The sequence below is a fragment of the Mirounga angustirostris genome, unplaced genomic scaffold, assembly GCF_029215605.1.
Source record: "Mirounga angustirostris isolate CCGP_5_RB_7025 unplaced genomic scaffold, mMirAng1.0.hap1 SCAF_13, whole genome shotgun sequence".
Taxonomy (NCBI): Eukaryota; Metazoa; Chordata; class Mammalia; order Carnivora; family Phocidae; genus Mirounga; species Mirounga angustirostris.
Genome location: NW_026991721.1, coordinates 74,849,021 through 74,872,654, shown reverse-complemented (window position 1 = coordinate 74,872,654; position 23,634 = coordinate 74,849,021).

The window sequence follows — 23,634 nt, the reverse complement described above, 5'->3', positions numbered from 1 at the left end:
CTGAAACAAATAATACATTATATGTTAAAAAAAGAAGAAGAAGAAGAAGAAGATAGCAGGAGGGGAAGAATGAAGGGGGAGAAATTAGAGGGGGAGATGAACCATGAGAGACTATGGATTCTGAGAAACAAACTTAGGGTTCTAGAGGAGAGAGGGGTGGGGGATGGTTAGCCTGGTGATGGGTATTAAAGAGGGCACATATTGAATGGAGCACTGGGTGTTATACACAAACAATGAATCATGGAACACTACATCAAAAACTAATGATGTAATGTATGGTGATTAACATAACATAATAAAATTTAAAAAATAAAATAAAATAAGAAAAAATATTTTTAAAAAATTATCTCCTATTCTTTACCTGGTAAAGTCCAACATGATCCTTAAAAACTGTAGGAAAATCTATGTACTGGCCATGTAGAATCAAGTCCAAAATATTGACCATGGCTAATAACATTTGGCTAGGAATTTCTTTGCCCTTTATAAGTAACAGAAATCTGTCAACATTATCAAACAATTGAAAGCTTATTTTCTAAAACTTATACATCCATTTTGATTCCTGTATCCCTTTCACTTCAGTCATCCATGAAATTACATGCCCATAGATGCAAGAAAACAGAACAAAGAAAATAAGAGTCAATTTCTGCATTTCAAGTAGAAGCATATAGAAAAATGGGTGGAAAAGGACAAGGACTATGGCCAAATACCAGAAAATATTTCCTTGTTGGGGGAATGGGGAAGAGCTGGAGGGAATGGAGAGATTATTGAAGTGCCTATGCCTGGAAAAGGAGTCTGAGGCCTCCCTAAGACTGAGATGCCCTCCTGCAAAGTCCCAGGGTGAGAAAGGATGACTCAGTCTCCTAACTTTATGAGGCACTAAGAGAAAGCAAAGCCCCAGCCATATGTTAGTATCCCAGTGAGGCAGAAAGACACCAGAGATGGCTTTGTAATATATTTGGGCAATTTCCCCACTTCTTGGTAAGGAATGAAAATAACAGCATTACTCATGAGCATGTGCAAATGGAGCAGAATTTTGACGATATCTACACAGAAATATTGTGCTTATTGTAAGCCCAGGAAAAGAAAAGGGGGGGGCATTCTTAGCAGTCAATGAAGATATTGAATGAGGACCAAGATACTGTCCCCCCATGCAGATAGATCAACATATATAAACATCCCCAGAATGTATATGCATGCCTGAGAACATAGAAAAAGACTGTATATTACTGAGTTTTTTGCTTTTTTAACCACCCACATAATGGAGATCATAAGCAAGATAAGTTTTAGAAAAATAAGGAAATTCCTATGTGTTTTGTTTTATGTAGAAACAGTTTCTGCTTATAATTTATATCAACAGTAAAGTATTCAAGTATTATATTAATCACAACAATCCTGTTTTAGCCAATTGAATAATACAAGTAAAAGGTATTTATTGTGCATTTACTATTACCTAGTCATTACATTAACACTTTTAAATATATTTTCTAATGTAACCCTCACAAAAGTGTGTTGAGGGAGGTATTACTATAATTGCTAGTTTACTGATGAAGATGATGAGGCTTAGAGAGGGTTAATGTATTAGAGCAGGTTAGCATGCTAGAGATGGTTAGTACATCAGAAAGTGTTAGTACATCAGATAAGATTAGTACAACAAAGAGGGTTAGCATACAAGAGAGGGTTAGCATATCACAGAGGGTTAGTAAATTGCCTAAGGTTATAGAGATAATAAGAGGCAGACCTAGAGCTCAAATCCACTTTGTTTGCATCCAAAATCAATGCTTTTTAAACCATGTATGGTACCAATTTAATGCAGAAAGGAGACACTCCCTATAAATTTTCTAGAGACATAAAACTCTGCCTTACCCTTCGAAGAACGCAACTGTGTGGAGTAAATCTTTCTCAAAAGAAAACATTCTGAAGCCCTACCATCTTCCCTTCAACATTTACATGTAAACCACACAGATGCCACATTCTTGTCATTGACATGATAGCTGAAGAAAGTCTACCACATTCTTCTTTAGGCAGTTTTATTTACTCTCCAAAATAATTACATTGGGGGCAAGTTTTTATATCTATGTGCTTCTTCTCCCTGAATGTTCTTCAATGCTCACTATGATATTAGAAATTTATTAAGTTTTCTCAAGTAATTTTAATAATCATTCTGTTTGTTCAATCAGAAAGGCATTTGATTTAAAAAAAATCTTATTAAATGTACCTTTCTATCATGGTCACTTTCTAGCCCAGTTGTCTGAGTAGGAACTTAGGGGATTCTCCTGATATGAATTGAATTGGGTAGGGATGGATATTTAGCCAGAAAAAAGATGAGTGATAAGATTCATGATAAGAGAAGGGGTGCAAGATTTGGAGAAAAGTTGGAGATTTCTGTGTAGAGCATATAAAACTCTATGATAATTTGGAAATGTTCAATAGGCTAGGAGAAACTCAGCTATAGGTCTCTGGGAAGAGGTCAAACCTAGAGTCAAATACAGAAAGGAAGAAATGGGCAGATGGTCAGAGTCCAAAGCAAAGAAAAAAAAAAACTGACACTCAAGTATGGTGACAGGAAGATTATGTAAACTCCAGGGTCACCAAAATAACAGCCTAATTTATTCTTTGTCTCTTGTTTCTGGTCATCTCTCTTACCAAAATTCTTTTTTTTTTTTTATTTTATTATGTTATGTTAATCACCATACATTACATCATTAGTTTTTGATGTAGTGTTCCATGATTCATTGTTTGCGTATAACACCCAGTGCTCCATTCAATACCCTCTTTAATACCAATCACCAGGCTAACCCATCCCCCCCATACCCCTCCCCTCTAGAACCCTCAGTTTGTTTCTCAGAGTCCATAGTCTCTCATGGTTTGTCTCCCCCTCCGATCTCCCCCCTTCATTCTTCCCCTCCTGCTATCTTTTTTTTTTCTTGATTCACTTTTCTCCCAACATCTTTAAAAACTAATTCTCCTATTTCATACATGCAGAGAACTTTTCCAGGCCAACAATACTAGTATCAACAGTATGATGGAGCAAGAGGCAAAAACTATGTGAGCACCAAGGTATTAGAAAGAAATTAAATAAATCCTAATTTTTAAAATATACCAAACTAGACTTATAGCATGTTTTTCTGTAGTTAAGGAATAGAAAAGTTTAAAGTTTGTTGTGTTTTATTTTTTATTTATTTACTTTTTAAGATTTTATTTATTTATTTGTCAGAGAGAGAGACAGAGCACAAGCAGGGAGAGCGGCAGGCAGATGGAGAAGCAGGCTCCCCACTGAGCAGGGGGCCCGATGTGGGACTCCATCCCAGGACCCTGGGATCATGACCTGAGCCAAAGGCAGACACTTAACCGACTGAGCCACCCAGGAATCCTCTTTGTTGTGTTTTTAAAAATACCTATACATCTAAGGCCTTTCTTTTCTTGTGTTTTGGCTAAGATGGGGTTCCTTGAGGAGCAGCTACATCAAATGGTAATCTAAATGAGAAACTAAGCATTTCCTTTCTGCTTCTCATCCTACCGAACTGACAGTTCTTATACTCAGACATCTGGGTGTTTTAGGCTTTAATGCTCAGAGTAGAATATCATTTGTTATATCACTAAACTTGACAAACTACTGCAAACTGAGATTATTCCCATCACTGTACTTCCAGGTTTCGGTCTCTAATGAAGCAATACAAGTTGGCCTAACCATGAATTAGCAAAGGTGCCATTAACAATAGTGTTCAATTAATGTGAAAATTTTCAATTTGCCTCATGCCTAAAACTATAATGATTCCTTCTTAAATATTAATAATGTTAGGTGCTATTATAATAGCTGTTATAGAAACTCAAAGAGAGGTGTTAGCTACTATTAGTTTAAATTATAACACTAAAGAAACTCAGGGGTTCAAATTAAAAATCTTCCACTATACACCTGAAAGAAAAAATCTAAAACTCTAAAAAAGGAATTGCAGAGAATGGAACTGAGATGAGGTGGAGGGAAGAAAAGTTTTTCTAAATATTATCTATTTTAACTTCTCCATTTAAAGAGAAAACCTAGGAGCCTAACTCATTCCAAGCCTCAGAAATGTTTAATTATTCATATGGAACAAAGAAACAGCACCCTAGGTGCAATTAGAGGTGGAGACCTCCCCCAGAAGGAAACTTTTCTCTTTTATATCTTTATAGAAGCCATGTGAAAAATATAGCCACATCTTCTCCGAGTCTTATAAGGAGTAGATACACTGTAGGCACTTTCAGACAAAGTTGGGCCTTCTTAATTAGCATTGCCATATAAATAAAATAGTGGTCTACAGCTTTTATGTATTTTATTCTTTCAAGCTCACTATCTTTAAATACTAATTATTCCACTGTCTTCTGATTAAGACTGTGACAAGAGTGCTCGTTTCAGCAGCGCATATACTAAAAGACTGTGACAAGATCTGGATGAAAACTTCTGGTAGTATAGCCATCAAAATGTTATAAAGGCCACAAGGAAAGGTGAGGATTTGATTGTCTTTCTGCCCAAATAAAAAAAAATAGCCTAAAAGCCACCAAAATGTCAAGGAAAGTATCCTGGAACATAATCCCTATATGGTTCTCTAATCTGATGGAGATACTCTTTTACTTCTCTCTCCACTTCTTCCAAAGCTGTTCCTTCCATTTAGAGTTCTCTACATACCTTTCTTGTCTTCCCAAACCACAGATACCACCCCAAACCAAGTTCATGTTACTTCACCTTGGAATGTACTAATTCAACTATTCTAACTTCAAAAGGGCTATCTTCCCTTTTTCTGCACTATTGGTGCAGAAAACTACAGGTTTGTAATTTTCTTTGCTTACATTTCCTCCAGCAAAAACACAAGTACTTGGAGAACAAATTAACATATCAGTGTCATCATTATGATCTCCACAGCTCCTACTACTGGCATAATCTATAGACAGCTAATCCGGCTATCCACTGGACTCTCAATCTTGAACTCCTCTGTTACCAACTTTATGATATTGAGCAAACATCAAAGTATTATTTGCTTCTGTGTCTTATTATAAGGACTAACTAGGATCTTACACGTGAAGTATTTAATACACACCTAGCACACAATAACAACCTAATGAATGTTAGAGAGTACATGAGCATTCATTATTAAGGAAAGAATAGATGTGTCAATTTGCGCAATTCCAGGGTGCACTATTTACATTTCAGTCTATGTAAATAGAAGGATGAACCTCTACCTTTATTCTGTTTATCACATAGGCATGTCATATTTACTTTTTTTTTTCTTTTAGTGCTATTTGTTTGAACTTGTGATAAACTTTAAGAGTACAGTAATGGAAAAGACACAATTTCACTGCCCTCCTGTAAATTACCATCTTTTATAGAAGGGAATCTCATTTTATTACCATGAACATGGTACTTGTTAAGTTCCCCCAGCATTTAGTGTAGGAGTTGAGTTCTTTATCCTGCAATTACTTTGTGACATTTCTTTGCTGCCAACTACCAAGTTCAAAGTTTTGATAGGATGTGTCAGACAGACATGATCTGCCAGCATGTCTCATTCCTCCCAACTGATTAATCTGTAAAGATAAAATGAACATATAAAGCTATGGGATTCTCCAAGTCCAAAAGTGAACATATCTCCAAAAAGGTAAAGCAGACTTGATTTTTTTTTCCCCCTTCAAAACCCTTTCTTTCAGCTTTGCTTTGTAAGTTGTGAGATGCCTGGGGCTAAACTTTGACTGAAAATTCATCTCTGATTCAGTAGCCTTTTTTTTTTTTTTTGAACTTTCTACTTCTTTGATCTATTCCATCTCCTTTTTGTTGGTCCTTTATCTCCAAATAATAAATTTCTTCAATCTGAGATAGACACCTCAGGTGCAGTAACCAGTAACAGATCGCTGGTAGAGGATCCTTTTGTGTGAGTACAAATGCCCATATAGGACACAAAATAACCATACACACCACCGTTCTGTGCAAACAGCAAACCATGAGCCCATTCCTTTGAAATTATCTCCTTGGTCTCAGTTATATCAAAACATCAACAATTTTGCCCAATTGAATATTTAATAAACATATCACCATGGACCTCAACATTCAGAATCTACTAAGGCAAATGAGTAGGTGGGCAACCATTAATAACATATGCTTGAATAGTAGATTAATTATAAATGCATCTGAATCTCTATTGGGGCAATATTCAAGAGGGACACTGGAAGCTCTGTGAAATCAGAGTAAGACAGTTCTCCATGTCCCATCCCATGTCTTTCAAATCTCTACTCTTGCTTTAGCAGAAATAAAATAGGGGTTCTATAATTCCATGTCTTCTGGGAGAGATCCTCTCTCCTACTCCCCTCCAACACCCTAGCCTGTCCATCACACCATTGGCTTAGAGACCATTAGCACTAATGGTATTGTCCTTTTGTCCCTATTTTCATTGGTCACTTTTAAAACATCATTTCCCAAATTATACCTACACCCACTTTCTAGTCCTGACATAGGTTATTATATTATTTTTTGTAGCCAATCTCTCACTATTCTCCACTTCTTAAAATTTTTTCACTATGTCCTATGGAACTTGTCTTTCATCAGAAACATCCTCTATATCTTTAATCTCTTCTCTTAATGTTTCCTTTTCCTTTGCCTTCTAGCAGAAATCTGGTTCTCTCAGGAGACTTTTCTTCCTTGTCAGCCTTCTCAAGTGGAGGATAACTACACTCTTGTTTTCTAGACAGTAGACAGATATGTTCCATGGTCTTATTTGCCAATCTTAGACCATTCCTACTCCATTCTCCCTATAAACCACACATTTTGAATCTTATGTGTCGGGATTCACAGTGCCTGGATAGATAAAATCTGACTTGTATATGCCTCTCTGGATGAGACTAATTGAAAAGCAAAGGAGGAGTACCTGAAACGCTGGGCCTCCTTTGAAGTTTCTAGGCTGAAAGCGGCCAGATTCTTACTGCTGCACAAGGTTCTCATCTAGGGAGTAAATGTTTAAAATACAGGCACCAATAGTGGTCACGTACTTCATGAACTTTTTGCCTTGCACGCACGTCACAAGCACTGCTGCTCTTATCACGTACTTCCCCATATCTTTTGTCCTGATCATTAAAGCTACACATTCCTTCTTGTTTTTCTCTTGCATGCAGTGTATTGATAAAACTCACAATAAAAGTGGAGACAGAGCTTGGCTTGAGACCTTTTGCCACTAGAGCGTCTGGTCCCCTCATCCTCTCCTTTCTCCTACTTTGGTGTCTGGAGTAATCTTTCCATTCGCCATCTCAGGGTTTGTTGGCCAAATCCAACACTTAATGCTGTAAGAGCATGACCCTCATTACTCCTCTTTACTACACTTATCTATAAATTCTAGTTCTCATCATCTTGTGTCTAGAAGATTTTTATATCCTAACCTACTGTTATTTTCTTTCATACTACTCCTGTTATATTTTGTACCTATTGTATTAAAAGGTACCAGGGATTTGGTTTCATTCAGTCATGGTAAGGCCAACAGTTTAGGTGCCAATTGCCTTTGAAAAGATAGTTTGTTACTTATAGTTCTCAAGGGAAGTGGACACACCACACTAAACAGGGTCACATACAGAAGTACTAGATGGGTCAGGAGGCAGAAGGAGGCAAAGAAAAAGCATAGAGAGAGACTTTATTGGGCTTATTGAGGGAAGGAATGGACAAAACAGAATAGGTAAGCTGAGTAAATTTAGGATTGGATAGTTTTAATAAATTTAGTGGCCTCTGGACTATAGAGGTGGTTCCAACTTGTCCATTATCTGGCCCTGGAGTGATTTAGAGCAAAGGGAATACCAAAGGCTTGGTATGTCTTGTCCATATGTCCCATTCTACATTAATTTCACTTCTTTTTTTTTCAGATATTATTTATTTATTTGACAGAGAGAGAGAGAGAGACAAGAGAGGTAACCCAAGCAAGGGGAGTGGCAGAGGGAAAAGCAGGCTTCCCACAGAGCAGGGAGCCCAATGCGGGGCTCGATCCCAGAACCCTGGGATCATGACCTGAGCTGAAGGCAGATGCTTAATGACTGAGCCACCCAGGTGCCCCTCATTTTACTTCTTAACCAGCTCAAATTTCATTTCCCATCATTAAAATTACTTCCTGTATACACCATCAATTCCTTTGGCTTTCTTTCATACCTTACACTTGCTTAACAAAATTCCTACTACAGATACATCTATGTATCCACATACAACTGTACCTCATCAGCTGAAGAGTTAGAGGAAAACATACCACTGCTAACTAATGTCACTTTAATTTCATGATTATTATTCTGAAGACCATTATTCTTGCTGTCATACAATTGTACTACATTTCTCAATCTCCAAGTCCCTAGACAACTATTTCACACTCTCTCTCTTCAAATCTCCAAAACCTTCTCCTCGTGCTTATGCTCAACTGATGATTTTGTCTTCTACTTCACTTCCACACATTCCTAATACCACTTTTACTCAAGCTTCCCTGCATTTGTGCCAATGTATTCTATCTTCCCCGTCTTCCCTTATGCTATTCTATAAATGACCCAGATCCTAGTTAACCACTTCCACTTTTAAACTTTAATTCATCCCTTCTCCCCTAGTTAAGGCCACTTCCCCCACAATCTTCCCTCACTTTCATATACCACCAGATTCTCTCTCTGTTGGAGCAATTCATTTTCACACAAGCACACTATAATTTATGATCCTCTCTCCCACACCTCCCCCAAAAAACCTCTCTTTCAGTTTGATTTCTCCTCCAGCTAACTCTACATTTTTGTGACTCCATACAACAAAAGTCTTTGAAAGATCTGTCTATACTGATTTTCTTCCAATTTACCCCTCCTATTTTTTCTTCAACCCATTTAACTTAGAGATTTCCCTTCTACTGTTCCACTGGAAGTTCCATTACTCAAGGTCACCAATAATCTCTGAGTTGTGCATTCCAATGATTAAATCTCAGTTTTCCTTTTATTTGACCTATCTGTAGCATTTGACACCATTGATCACTCCTCCCCATCATGGAAGGAAAAGAACTTTCTTCTATCAGTTTCCTAAATTTGATACCCTCCTGATTTTCTTTCCTACCTGATGGGATCTTTCTTATCACCTCCTTTTGCTTATTTTTTCTCACTTCCCTTACTTTTTAGGTTCAGAATGTTCTACGTCTCAGTAATTTGGACAATTCCTCTTCTCTATACTATTCCCTTGTTGACCTTACTCAGTCTTATGATTTTGAATACCATCTAGTGATGATATTTCCCAAATGTATAAATTCAGGTCAGAGTTCTCCCTGATCCCCAAACTTATAACAAAATGTACAAGTAAATCTTCACTTTTACAAGTAGATCTTCACATGGCCACTTAACACATTTAAAATAATATTGCCAATCTCCACCTCAAAATTGCTTCCTTATCTATATAAATAGAAACACCATCATTCTGGATATTCTGTCAAAAAACATTTTTCTTTCATAGCCATCGATGTCCCTGTTCCAAATACATCCAGAATCTGACCATAGGTCTTCACCTCCACCATTATCTCCCAGATTCATGCCACCATTATCTCTCATCTGGATTAATGCAATAACCTCCTAACATCTCCCTGCTCCTGTTCTTGTCCCCCATAATCCATTTTCAACATAGAAGCATAGTTTCCATGTCACTCAAAATAAAAACAAATCCTTTACAGCAGCCTACCAAGTTCTAAGGAGCTATCAGTCCGCTCATTCTCCAGTCTCATTTCTTCCTATTTTCCCTACTATATTCACTCTGCTCCAGCCATATTTTTCTTGCTGCTCCTCAGATATACTCGACCCACTCCTGCCTCAAGGCACTGCATGCTTTCCTCTGTCCCTAAAATGCTCTTTTCCAGATGTCTATGTGGCTCATTCTCTCACCTACCCTTGGTCTTTATTCAAATGTCCTCTTGTCAGTGAAACTACCTAAAAATACCAGATTTGAAATTTTAGGCCTCACTTCATCATTACATCACCCTTTTCCCTCCACTGTTCTTTTCCATATTGCTTTGAACCATCCCACATACCTTATATTTCAATTACTTATTTATATTATGTTAATAAATATGCACCCTCTTTCTGTCCTCTCCTCAAAGACTCTACCAGAAGGTAAGCCCTTTGGGAACAGAGATTTGAATCTCTAGTGCTAGGTACAGTGCTGGATATACAGTAGGTGCTCAATTAATTTGTGTTGAATAAATGAATATGAATCAATAGAGTATGAAGGAATCAAGAATCAGCACCTCTACTTTCTTCTCCTTCAGATATTCAGAGATTTTATCTTTATCTCTCCTCTCTGAATCTTATAAGCAATTCCTTATTTCTTGAAATATTTTCTACTAATCATTAAAACCTCATTAAGGTTTTCATTTCCATGACAAATGCCTGATATTACCTATGAATTTCAAGAGTGTGTGCCATCTTAAATGGATGTCAGGTGATGGAGGAATGATGGTGCCTCTTTTCTGTGCCCCTGAATTTACAGTCTTACCTACACCTTTTTGAATCATCTCTCTCCCTGTGCTAACATTGCTAACATTGGTAACATATAGTATAACTGAGAGAAAAATGAGTGAGTGCATCATATTTAAACCCAGTTATGTAGGCACAGCTTTTGCTATCTCTGGATAAGACTGGCTAGGCTTACAGCAAACTATTACCCACTTGGCTGATTTAGTCTTCTCATTCAGCCACATAAAAATGCCACCTGCTACTCACTTGACTGGATATGGAATGATGTGAACATTTACTAAAGAAGACAGAAAAATAACACAGCATTTGTGATTCATGTGTTAAAATTAATTTTCTTTCTCTATCCCTCCCTCTTTCCATCTCTCTCTGTCATATAACTTTCACAACAGACTGTGTTACCCCAATATTGAGCCCATTACATTATTGCATTTTTACTTTCATTCTGGGCTATCTGTTCTCCAAATACATCTATCTATTCAACTGGCTCTTTTATGAAAAGATTATTGATAGCTAAGTCCACATTAGAGATTTCCAGTGAGATGCAGCATATTCCCTCAACAATCTAAAGAAAAGATTTATAATGTCATTGTAGAATATCATTCAGATACCTTGGCCCATTAAGTTGCAATTGATGCTTAACTAATGTGCTTTCTCTTGAAGTGCCTATCTTTCCACGGCAATAGATAGCAATATGCTAGGAGATGGAGATGTGATGGGTGATGGTTCAGCTTAAGATTGCTATCTAAGAGAGAGGCTAACTAGAGTTCAAAGGGAATTTTATATTCATATACAGTCATATCTGAGGAAGTAGCCTTTCTTTAATCAGATTAAAATTCTTACCTATCAAGACTAAATCTCATATTTTTACTGTTATTTTTAACTAAACTAGAGAAACAGGAAAATAGGATCCGGATTTATGAAACTGTAAATTAAGTACCTGGCAATAGAAAAAGCTCATCAGATATCCTTTATATTTTCAGATCAAGTAAAAAAAACAAACAACAAACACCATTGCAGTTTTGGTTTATTTTTTAGGTACCTATGTCCTCAGTTTTCAGAGATAACACTATTGATTGGTCCATGCTTAGACCATTTTCTTAAACAAGAGACTAAAATTTCCACAAAATGCTTGCCAGATATTCCCATATTAATGCCTAGACAATACTGCAAATTTAGCACCTTAAAAACTCGACTGCTTCTCTGCCCCAGGCTACTTCTTCCTCTTTCTTTTGGGGAAACAGAATGGCATATTGATTAACAACCAGGACTGGGGTATAGGACAACAGGAGTTTGGGTCCCAGCTGTGATACTAACCAATTGTTTTACTCTGGCTGGGCAGACTCCTTAACCTCCCTGATCCTTCGCTTTTTTATCTGAAAAATGGGGATATTTGACTCAGAGGTTTGTTATGAGGCTTAAACACTGATCTCATTGAAATCTCTATAGAAGTAGTAGCTGTTTTATCACTGTTATTTCTTTGTTTCCTATCTTGATTAATAACAATAACCATCTTTCAAGTTACCCTAGCTAAAAATTGGAAGGTTGTATTTAATACCTCTCCTTCTAAAATAATTTAGTTACCAAACTATTTCTATCACATAAGAGTGTTTTATCTGCTCCTCTCCTTTTCATTTTCTCTGTCATTATAGTAGTTCCTATCTAAATTATGTTTCTCTGGTTATTGAACTAGACGTAGCTATTCTACCTCTTTCCAATCTATCTGTCATACTACCTTCTGATTTATCTTGCTAAAAGTGGGCTAAGATCATGTCTCCCTCAATCCCCTAAAACCTTCAGTCTCTCTCATCACCCACAGAAAAAGCTTTTCAGAATAGTATTCTAGGTTTTCCTCAATCTGGTTTTAAGCTAGTATTCCAAGTTTATGTTCTGGTACACACTCTACCTTCTCCATATTTGGCTTTTAACCAAACATTTCCATTCATCTGTATTCTTTTTCATATAGTTCCGTCAACCTTTCCTACTTCTCTACCTATAGAAATACTATTCATTTTTTTAAACTAGGCTTCCAAGTTTATTATCATGACATTTTAACAAAACATAATTAATGTTGATATATAGGATTTTAAACACTGAATTTCACAGGTTTAGATGAACTGAAATGATATTTTAATTAAAGGAGGGTGGAACTTCATGGTCTGGGAAATAGTTACTTGCAAATATAAGTGTATAATTGAATACTGGCTTAAGTTTGTATTATAGAAAACATTGAATTTTAGCATTTAAAACATTGATTTATACTTTATTTTTAAATAGTTAAATATACAAGTTGATCTTATGGGCTTAACATTGACCTTTCCCCTCCTTTATCTCACAGTGCCATATATCGCTCATTTCCTTATTTGGAATGTTTTATTATAATTAATTCAGCTGTATCTCTCTTTTTTTTTTTTTGTAGATAAACCACATTACTTTTTTTTTCAAAGTGGGGAGAAAAAGCAGTTAGAACTCTGAAGTTACTGAGTTTCTGTCCCTTGCTTATAGCATACCATGTTTCTTCTTCTTTGTCTTAATTTTAGGGACCATTACCTTAAAGTGATCATCACAAATGTAAAATACCAAGTTAAACCTTACAAAAGATTTTTGCCCAAAATTTTCATACAAGTATGAAATTATTAGTAGAGTATAGGATCATAACTGTATTGTAAACTTAGTTATATCTTTTTTGGCTTCTATCTAATATTATATTTTAAAATATGTTAAAGGATAAGCAATGTGTTAAAGGGTAAGAGAGAGAGAGGGTATCATTTTAAGGCCCTTGCACCTCTGTGCTACCATCTGGGTGCCTTGTGCATTAGCTGTAATTGGCATTACAGGCCAGGACAATCCTATCCATTTTTAAAGCCATATCTCAAATTTCCTTTAGGAAATCCTTTCCAATCCAGGTTGATTAATACAGTATTTCTTGTCTTTCTCCCTGGTTTGCCATTTTTAAAGCACTTACCCCATTTTGCCTTGCATACATTTTTATTTTAATGTCTATCTCTATATTCAATTATAAATTCCTTGAGAGCAGAAATTGTATTATTTTCTAGTTTTTACCTTTAGCACTTTCATAATCCTATCATGAAGACACTCAATAAATGTTTGTTAAATAGAACAGTTGATTTTAATTCCAAAATGATTTATTAATTGCCTCTATTTGTCAAATATCTTTCAAAACAATAAAACAAGCAATGGAATAAAATGGAGTTATTGCGGAGCACCTGGGTGGCTCAGTCATTAAGTGTGTGCCTTTGGGTCAGGTCATGATCCCCGGGTCCTGGGATCGAGCCCCACATTGGGTTCCCTGCTCAGCTGGGAGTCTGCTTCTCCCTCTCCCACTCCCCCTGCTTATGTTCCCTCTCTCACTGTGTCTCTGTCAAATAATAAAATCTTTTAAAAAATTTTAAAAAAGTAAAATGGAGTTATTGCTCTTAAATGGCTTATAGTAAATTAAAATCAATTTTTGACATCTATGAAAAGGAATTCAGATGTGTCTAATTTTCATTTTCTGAGATTATTCTATACAGGCATGCCTGACAGCTGAAAAAGTCCAAAGCAACCATGAGGGAAAAAAGGAGCCTATATTGACCTAGGATAGAAAAAAAGAATACAGTGATATTAAAGGTAGTATTATAGACCAAACACTTGTGTTCCCCCAAAATTCATATGTTGAAGACCTGATCCGAAATGTGATGATAGAAAGGTGGGCTTTTGGGAAGTAATTAGGTTTAGGTAAGACCATGGAGGTAGAGGTCTCATGATGAGAATAGTGCCCTTTTAAGAAAAGCAAGCAACACCAGATCTTTCTCTCTCAGCTATATGAAGATATAGCAAGAAGGTGGTCATCTGCAAGCCAGGAAGAGGGCTTCACCAAGAACCAAATCTGCTAGCACCTTGATCTTGGACTTCCCAGTCTTCAGAACTGGGAAATAAATGTTTGTTATTTAAGCCATCCAGTCTATGGTATTTTGTTATAGTAGCCCAAGCTGAGTAGGACAGATCAGCTTGTATGTTTTTCAGTATCTGAACTTGAGGACTCTGAGAATCCTCCCTCAGTCTTCAATTGACCTATATCAAAGTTCTAAGAAGAATTGGAGCACTTGTGAAAAATCTCAATCAGAAAACACTTTCCAGAGCTTTTCAACCCTAGGTTTCCTGAACAAGGCAAACTACCCATTTACTGTACTCTCAGAGCACCTAGTTTATAACATTACATTTTTCCTTTTGGTCATTTCAAATATTTTGGAAAATGCACACACACACACACACACGAAGTTTACCATTATGCCATTGTTTTCTATTTTAGTTTAAAATAAATTTCTCTCCTTCCACCATCACTACTCAGAAGTAAATTTATGAAAGTTCAGCTTTTCCAAAACTTATATTTTGAAAGCAATTAATATATGTATCCTCTTCCATAAGCCTGAGAAGTGTTAGTTTATCTCTTTATCCACACTACCAGCTACGAGGTCTTGTAGGTATGTGATCTTTAATATTAATCTCTATCATCTGTTCAGTGTTTACTAAGCATTTGGAGTTGTGTTAAGTACTTTAAACATACTATTTTAATCTTATAAAAATACTGAAAGATGGATGCCACTCTAATTCCTATATTTCACAAGAGTTAACTAAAGATTAGAGAAATTAAGGAACTTGTTTTCCTATGTTTGAGTGGTGAGTGCTGAATTTAAACGGTAAATCTAGCCCAAGAAACATTTGTCAAGCCACTATATTGTATTGTTTTCTCAATATTTTTAAGCAAATGAGTGCATAAAGCCGATATAAAAAAGATTTGAGGGCATAAAATGCTGTTTTGTTTGGTCATTCTACCCTCTACCTCCACTTTAAACCTATTAAATTTATAGAGAAAATTAGTTTTGAAAATCCATTGAAAATCTCTTAATAATCTCTGCTAGTGGAAATAAGCTATGGAGAAAAAGTAGATCATCCAAAAGTCATGTGTTTTTGCCTTTGAAGTCAATCATATGGCTTTGTATATTATCTGTACCTTTCTAATTACATATAACTTAGGCTAATACTGAAATGAATAATGGAATAATTTTTTGAGCCCCTCATGATCGAAAAATAATAAAGCAAATTTGGCCCCTACTAAATATTCTAAAATTAAATATTTTCAAATCCTTAACATGGTTTATTCACTTATAGATAACTGGGAATTTTAGAACTTACCTTCCAAAAGTGATGAGGATATGCTTTAGTGCTATATGTGTATTGATCAAATGCCTCTCCCCTTTGTTTTTTGTTTTGTTTTGTTTTGTTTGTTTTGTTTTGTTTTTTAAGATTTTATTTATTTGACAGAGAGAGGCACAGCAAGAGAGGGAATGCAAGCAGGGGTTGTGGGAGAGGGAGAAGCAGGCTTCACGCGGAGCAGGAAGCCCGATGCGGGGGCTCCATCCCAGGACCCTGGTATCATGACCTGAGCCGAAGGCAGACGCTTAATGACTGAGCCACCCAGGCGCCCCTGCCTCTCGCCTTTGAAACCAGGTAGCACGTATTACTTTTACTACATATTGACACTTAATTATTCCTGATCTCAGCTCTACTAATTACTAGCACATGCTCTTGGGATACTAATGTCAACCTAGCTGCTCTGTAAAAGGGGAGGGTATGAATATTTAGATGAGCTCGGTCTTTCCCTTGAGATGAGTATTAATTCTTCAAGTACTCCAATAGAACCCCAGTCCTTGAAAATATAGAGAAAAATCACTAGAAAACCTCTAAGGTCTATTTCTAATGCCAGAAATTCTAAACTCCATGACACATCATATTAAAAGAATATTTTATTGTGGTGTGGCCATGTCTTACTTCTTTAGTTACCCTGCAGGTTCCCTCGAGGCAGAGATCACATTTTACATAGTTGGTTGAATCCATGTTAAAATAGTCAATATGCAGGCGCCTGGGTGGCTCAGTTGGTTGGGCGACTGCCTTCGGCTCAGGTCACGATCCTGGAGTCTCGGGATCGAGTCCCGCATCGGGCTCCCTGCTTGGCGGGGAGTCTTCTTCTCCCTCTGATCCTCCCCCTCTCATGCTTTCTGTCTCCCATTCTCTCTCAGATAAATAAATAAAATCTTTAAAAAAAAAATAGTCAATATGCATTCACTGAAACAATGCACAAATAGACTCTACTGTACAACTACCAAATCCAACATAGCTTGAAGGATAGGAACACAGGCTTATGCATCTCAGGAGCACCTGATTCACTATGGGAGGGGGAGGGGGTCAATAAAGGATGCCTCCTAACAGATGTCCTATGAACTCTATTAGTTCCTCCTGACAAAATTACTGCTTCATTAAACACACTATTTGTGCATGATTTTTCCTTCTGTATCTGGCTAAAGTTTTTTTCCCCGTGCCTTTGATTGTATTCAGTATAACTTTTCTCCAGTAATGGTACCTTCTAGCCCACATTCATTCATGTGATATGGCATGTTTGATCTACTCACATCCAGCCACCAAGCCATGGTCCATAGGACATGAGTGCCTGTTCCTGCATTACAATTTGATGTCTATTTGACTATGAATGTAGTAGTTGCAAGCAGACAGTGTTGACAAAGGAAAGGACAGGGATTTGGAAAGAAAGTTTCTTTAGAACGTAAGGTAGTATACAAGATGATGAAGCAGGTGGGGGAGATCAAGCCAAAAAAGAAGGAATCTGCTAAATTAATTAAAATAAACAGTAATTTGCTTGAGGGAACACTATGTGGAATCTTTTGTCAGATTTAGTGCATGCCTTTAATTTTTATTAATTGTATAATACATGAATTTGTTTTGTGGTGTGTGTATTTGTGGTGTTTGTCTGCTGCAGCCAGTTGCTTATTACACTTTGAGTCTCAAAAGCTAATAACAAAGCGGTGTGTGTAGAGTGTGTATGTGTGTGTGCTCACTAACTATGAATTCTATGATTTGTATTTTACTTCTCTTTTATTCTCAAATTTTTCTTTGCTCTCTCAATCACTAAGTGAATGTGTGTATTTTTATAAACCTAATTGTGGTTCACTAAACGCAAAAATCTGAACTACAAAAAAGATACAGACATACCTTGGAGATATTGCAGATGCATTCCATGCCACCACAATAAAGTGAGTATAATAATAAAATGAGTCCAATAAAATTTTTGGTATATAAAAGCTATGTTTGTACTATACTGTAGGCTATTTAGTGTGCAATAGTATTATCTAAAAAAACACTCTATATACCTTAATTTAAAAATATTTTATTGCTAAAAAAATGCTAACCACCATCTGAGCTTTCAGCAAGTCATTATCTTTTTGTTGGTGGAGGGTCTTGCCTCAGTGACTGATGACAGATCAGGGTGGTGGTTGTTAAAGGTTGGGGTGTCTGTGGCAATTTTTTAAAATAAGGTAACAGTGAAGTTTGCTACATCAACTGACTTTCACAAATTATTTCTCTGTAGTACGTGATGCTGTTTGACAGCATTTTATCCACAGAACTTTTTTTTCAAAATTGGTGTCGATCTTCTCAAACCCTGCAGTTGTTTTACCAACTAACTTTATATAATATTCTAAGTCTTTGGTTGTCATTTCAACAATCTTCACAGCATCTTCACAAGGTGTAGATTCCATCTCAAGAAACCATTTTCTCTGCTGATCCATAAGAAGCAACTCCTCATCTGTTAAAGTTTTATCACGAAATTGCTGTAATTCAGTCACATCTTTAGGTTCTACTTCTAATTTTAGTTCTCTTGCTATTTCTTTCACATCTGCAGTTACTTCCTCCATTGGAGTCTTGAACCCCTCAAAGTCATCCATGCAGATTGGGATTGACTTCTTCCAAACTCTGTTAATATTGATGTTTTGACATCTTCCCATGAATCATAAATATTCTTTAAGACATCTAGAATGGTGAATCCTTTCCAGAAGGTTTCAATTGGCTTTGCCCAGATCCATCAGATGAATCACTATCTATAGCTATAGCCTTTCAAAATGCATTTCTTAAATAATAAGACTTGAAAGTCGAAATTACTCTTTAATCTCATAGGCTACATAATAGATGTTGTGTTAGCAAGCATAAAAACAACAGTATGATAGTAACATCAAAGATCACTGATCACAGATCACCATAACAAATACAATAATGAAAAAGATTAAAATATTGTGAGAATTATCAAAATATGACACAGAGACATGAAGTGAACAAGTGCTCTTGGAAAAATTGTGCTGATAGAGTTGCTCAACACTGGGTGGCCACAAACTTTCAACCTTTAAATTAACAACACAATGTATGGATCTTTAGGAAGTAATGAGAAAGAGAAAAAAAAATAGAACATGTAATATTTCCATTGGCTCTAAAAGATTTATTTGAGATCCTAGTAATGTCATCCAATGTTTGTATTACTGCTGAAAACTATAGGCCACTCAGTCATTCATTTATTCAGCAATTTCCTAAAAAAAATTAAGTCCCTACCATAACCTAATTAATTTTTACATGTTTTACAATACAAGCACAAGACACTGGCAATAAACAGAATTGCTTCCATAATCAATAACATCAAACAAACAAATTACACACAGACATACAATAAGAGAGGAAAAATATTACTGGGCATTTCTAGTCAACAGTAGTGTGGCTTCTTGACCAGTCAAGAGTTTGAGCTTTGCGCTATTCATTTGTAATCTTTGGTTAAGTGTGTTATTATCTCTAGGGCTTAGTTTCTTCATCCTTAAACTTGAAATTATATATTTACCTGTGAGTCTTTAAAGGTTAATGAAGCTATTGAATGTAAAATCATTTAACATATTGCCTACAACAGAGTAGGTTCTCAATCACGAAGTCTTTGTTGTGTGATTATTATTACTATTATATCATCATTATTACTACTATTATTTGCCTTATTTTGAATAATTTAGATTTTCTCCTATTTCTTTGGTAGGTATGAACTAGCCTTCCTACTCTCAGTCATTCATCTTCCCGACTCAGTGGTCAGCATTTTCAGTTAGGTAATTCTTCATGCTATAAGTGGAACCATTTATCAAAACTTAACAAATTTCTTCCTCATATACAAGAAGAAACCATCCTGGAATATTCTCTGTCCATTGAAACATGCACTCAGGCGGTGACACGGAAATCAGTACAGCAGAAGCTAATGATCTGGTTCCATTAACAATTGCTCATTTGGGTGGTAAGTGACCTGAGACGAAAAGAAAATGCAATTTTGCCTGCCAATACAGTAAAAAATGGTTGCCATTACAGTTCTACTGAGATTATAATCAATGATACTTTTTATTGGCTCAATTGAACTACATTGTAGCTAATTAAATCCCTGTTTTGATGACATGGAGTAAAATGAAGGAGTCTAGTATCTTTCATGGCTTGTACAAAATTAGCTCATGTACTTAATGCCTTTTTAATAGCAGGAAGTCACCTTGTTCACCTGACAAATTAACCTTCTCCTTAACCAAATAATTTTTATCTCTACATTTAAAAAAATGTTTAAAAGTTTTCACATCTTCAAAGAAGATGGTTATCCTTCTGCAATTCTTGAGTTAAGGTTTTTACTGTTCCTTTCTTTAAATATAAATATAGGATTAAATTTGTTTTATATGGAAATTGTCAACTTTAACAGATTTCCAACTGACTGTACTACTGACAAGCAATTAAGAGCTTTAAAGCTGTCATACCCTTTTATTATCCAGAAAGTCATATTATTAAACACTCATACAATATTTTGTCTATTATTGTTATTAGGATCAAATTGTGTTAAAATATGATTTTCTTTTTATAAGAATCATTATGGAATACAAGAGTGAGTATATAAAACTTATGGTTTAAGTTGTTTCCCAAACATTTAGGTTTTCCTGATAGTCATCATGTTTTCAAGTCAAAGAACAATTTGCTTCTAAGAAGACATGTACCTGGAATTGCCTAAACCTACTTAATTTTGTATGACCCATGATGGTGATAGTTTCTAAACTTTTTTATTATCATAAATCTTCCATAACATAAAAAAATCTTCCCACATTGAGAGTTTTCTCTTAAAATCTAAATACTAAGATATGCAGAAACAACTGTGTAGAAATTACAAAGACTCTTAACTATAGAGAACAAAATGATGGTTACTGGAGGGGTGGTGGGTGGGGGGTGGGTTAAATATGTGATGGGTATTAAGGAGGGCACTTGTGGTGAGCACTGGGTGTTGTATATACGTGATGAATCACTAAATTCTACACCTGGGACTAATATTACACTGTATGTTAACTAACTAGAATTTAAATAAAAATTTGGAGATAAATAAATAAAATTAGGGGGAAAATTATAAAGAGTCTTGGGAGATGCAAAGAAATATTCACATAGTGATTATTATAGCTTTTTATTTAATTCCTCTTACAACAGAAAAAAAAACTAGATGAAAGCCACTAGACACCACCCATTGACTAAGAGCCTTGAATATTAAAGGGCTGGCCACTTACAGATATGAAATTAGTAGTTTTAACACACCCAGGAAGATATCAAGAGAGACCTAGGGGAAGTCCACGTGGACCTCTCTATATATTAAATTGAATAAATAGAAAGTTAAAACAAGTGGCACCTGGGTGGCTCAGTCAGTTAAGCATCCAACTTTTGATTTTAGGTCAGGTCATGATCTCAGGGCCATGAAGTCGAGCCCAGTGTCAGGCTCCATGCTGGGTGTGGAGCCTGCTTTAGATTTTCTCTCTCCCTTTGCCCCTCTCCCCTTTAAAAATAAGTTAAAACAAAATAAAATATATGTTCCTTTAAAAAGAAAAGAGAAATCTCCACAGAGAAACAGATAGGATATAATATCCTGAGCTCATCTCTGAATCTTCTGAAAGCTTTCCAGTACCATGCCAAACTATATTGGACCCTAAAAGACAAACAAACCAACAAACAAAAATACCCTGAAAAATGTTTGCTATTATATAAATATGTTAACATATTTTTAGTTGATAAGTTTGTTTCAGATCACTAAAGTAGTTTTAAAATATTTAAAAGTTTAAAAGTAGGCATATTAAAATTCACATTATTCTAAGTTTAGATATTTTATTTATAATGAAACAAAAGTATTTTAATTTTACTTTTCTTGATTTTAATAGAAAGAAACTCATCAATAAAATATTTTAAAAATCTACATTTTTCCTTATCTCATTTGCAGTTGAGAGAATTGCCATTTTGGCAATTTATCATGATCAAATGATAATTTAATTAATTTTATAAATCAATATCACTTCATATCTAAACTTATGGGATGCACTAAACTGATATTTAGAGGAAAATGTATAGCCTTAAATGTTTATGTTCCAAAAGGAAAAAAAGGATAAAAATAATATTGAGCTAGTTATCTTTATTATGACATTAGAAAAAGAACAACAGAACAAATTCAGATAAAGAGGAGATAGTAAAGATAAGAGCATTATTTAATGAAATAAAAAACAACAAAAGTTTAAAAATATTTTTAAATTAAAAGAAAGGTTTACCAAACAATATAAATATCTTTATGAACAAATTTCAAAACACAAGTATACACATCCTTATAAAAATTTTGTTTGCCAAAATTGAGTTAAGACATAAAATATATAAATCATACTCTACATTTTAAATAAATTGAACCACAAGCTAAAGCTAAAAGTCTTTCTCCCCCCAAAAAACACCAGAACCTAAGAATTCCATTCCAAAGGAAAGTGAGTTCTTATATCCACCCAAAGACATATACAAAAGTTTAATCATATTTTTATTAATTACCAAACTCTAGAAGCAATTTGAGGGCTCATAAACACTAAAATGGGTAAATAAGAAGATAAGAGGGTAAGTATTTTAGGCAGAGAAAACATGAGAAACAGAAAACATATAGAGCTGGGAAAAACACCCATGGAGAAGAATCATAAATATCATATTAAAAAGTTTGGCCTTTTTACCAAAAAAGGCATTGACAAGCTTAAAGCAAGGAAGTACTATGATAGGTCAATACATCATTATTTTTAATTTAAATTCAAGTTAGTTAACATATAATGTAGTATTGGTTTCAGGAATAGAATTTAGTGATTTATCACTTACATATATAACCCATTGCTCATCCAAACAAGTGCCCTCCTTAATACCCATCACCCATTTATATCATCACCCTACCCACTTCCCCTCCAGCAACCCTCAGTTTGTTCTCTATATTTAAGAGTCTCTTATGGTTTGCCTCCCTCTCTGTTTTCATCTTTATTTTTCCTTCCCTTCCCCTATGTTCATCTGTTTTGTTTCTTAAATTCCACATATGAGTGAAATCATATGATATTTGTCTTTCTCTGACTGACTTATTTCACTTAGCATAATACATTCTAGTTGCATACACATCGTTGCAAATGGCAAGCTTTCATTCTTTTTGATCACTGAGTTATATTCCATTGTGGATCCACAATACCATGTCTTCTTTATCCATTCATCAGTTGAAATATGTCATTTACAAGGAGGCGATGGCTGCAGAGAATAAAATGGATTGATATAAAAGGTACTATTCTGGATTTAAGAGTATTTACATGATTGGCCCTTCCATAGCATTTAGTAATCTACTTAAATTTAACTTCCTAGAGAGGCTTTCCTTAATTTTTCTAAAATAGGTACCACTCTTTTATCCAATTTGTCTCTCTCTCGGTTTTTAAAATTTTTTATCATTTATTGAAATTATATAATGTATTTGTGTTTCTACTTTCTCTGCTAAGATGTAAGATCCATGAAAGCTGAATCTTTATTGGTCTTTTCTTTGTTGAATCACCACCAAGTACAGTGTTAGTGCACAGTAGTTATTCAATAAATATTTGTTATATTAGTTAAAAGTGAATTCCAAAAGTACTGCATTATATCCTAGGTATAGATGACCTTTTGTAGATGAGACTTTCACACCATTTCTCTATCTGCTGACTGCACATTTAATTCATATGACTTTTAATAAATGATACCAGTAATATAGGTAATGTCATAAATTCATTTGTATTATGAGATAATATATACCATATGTACATACATGCTATATAAACATATGTGTTACATACGTATATATAACATATATTATTTCATAATGTGTATGAATTTATTACATGCCTATGTTGATATATATGCTTATTAATATATATTAACATAGAGAAGTAACTGGAGAAGGTGAAAAGGAATTTCTACTATCTT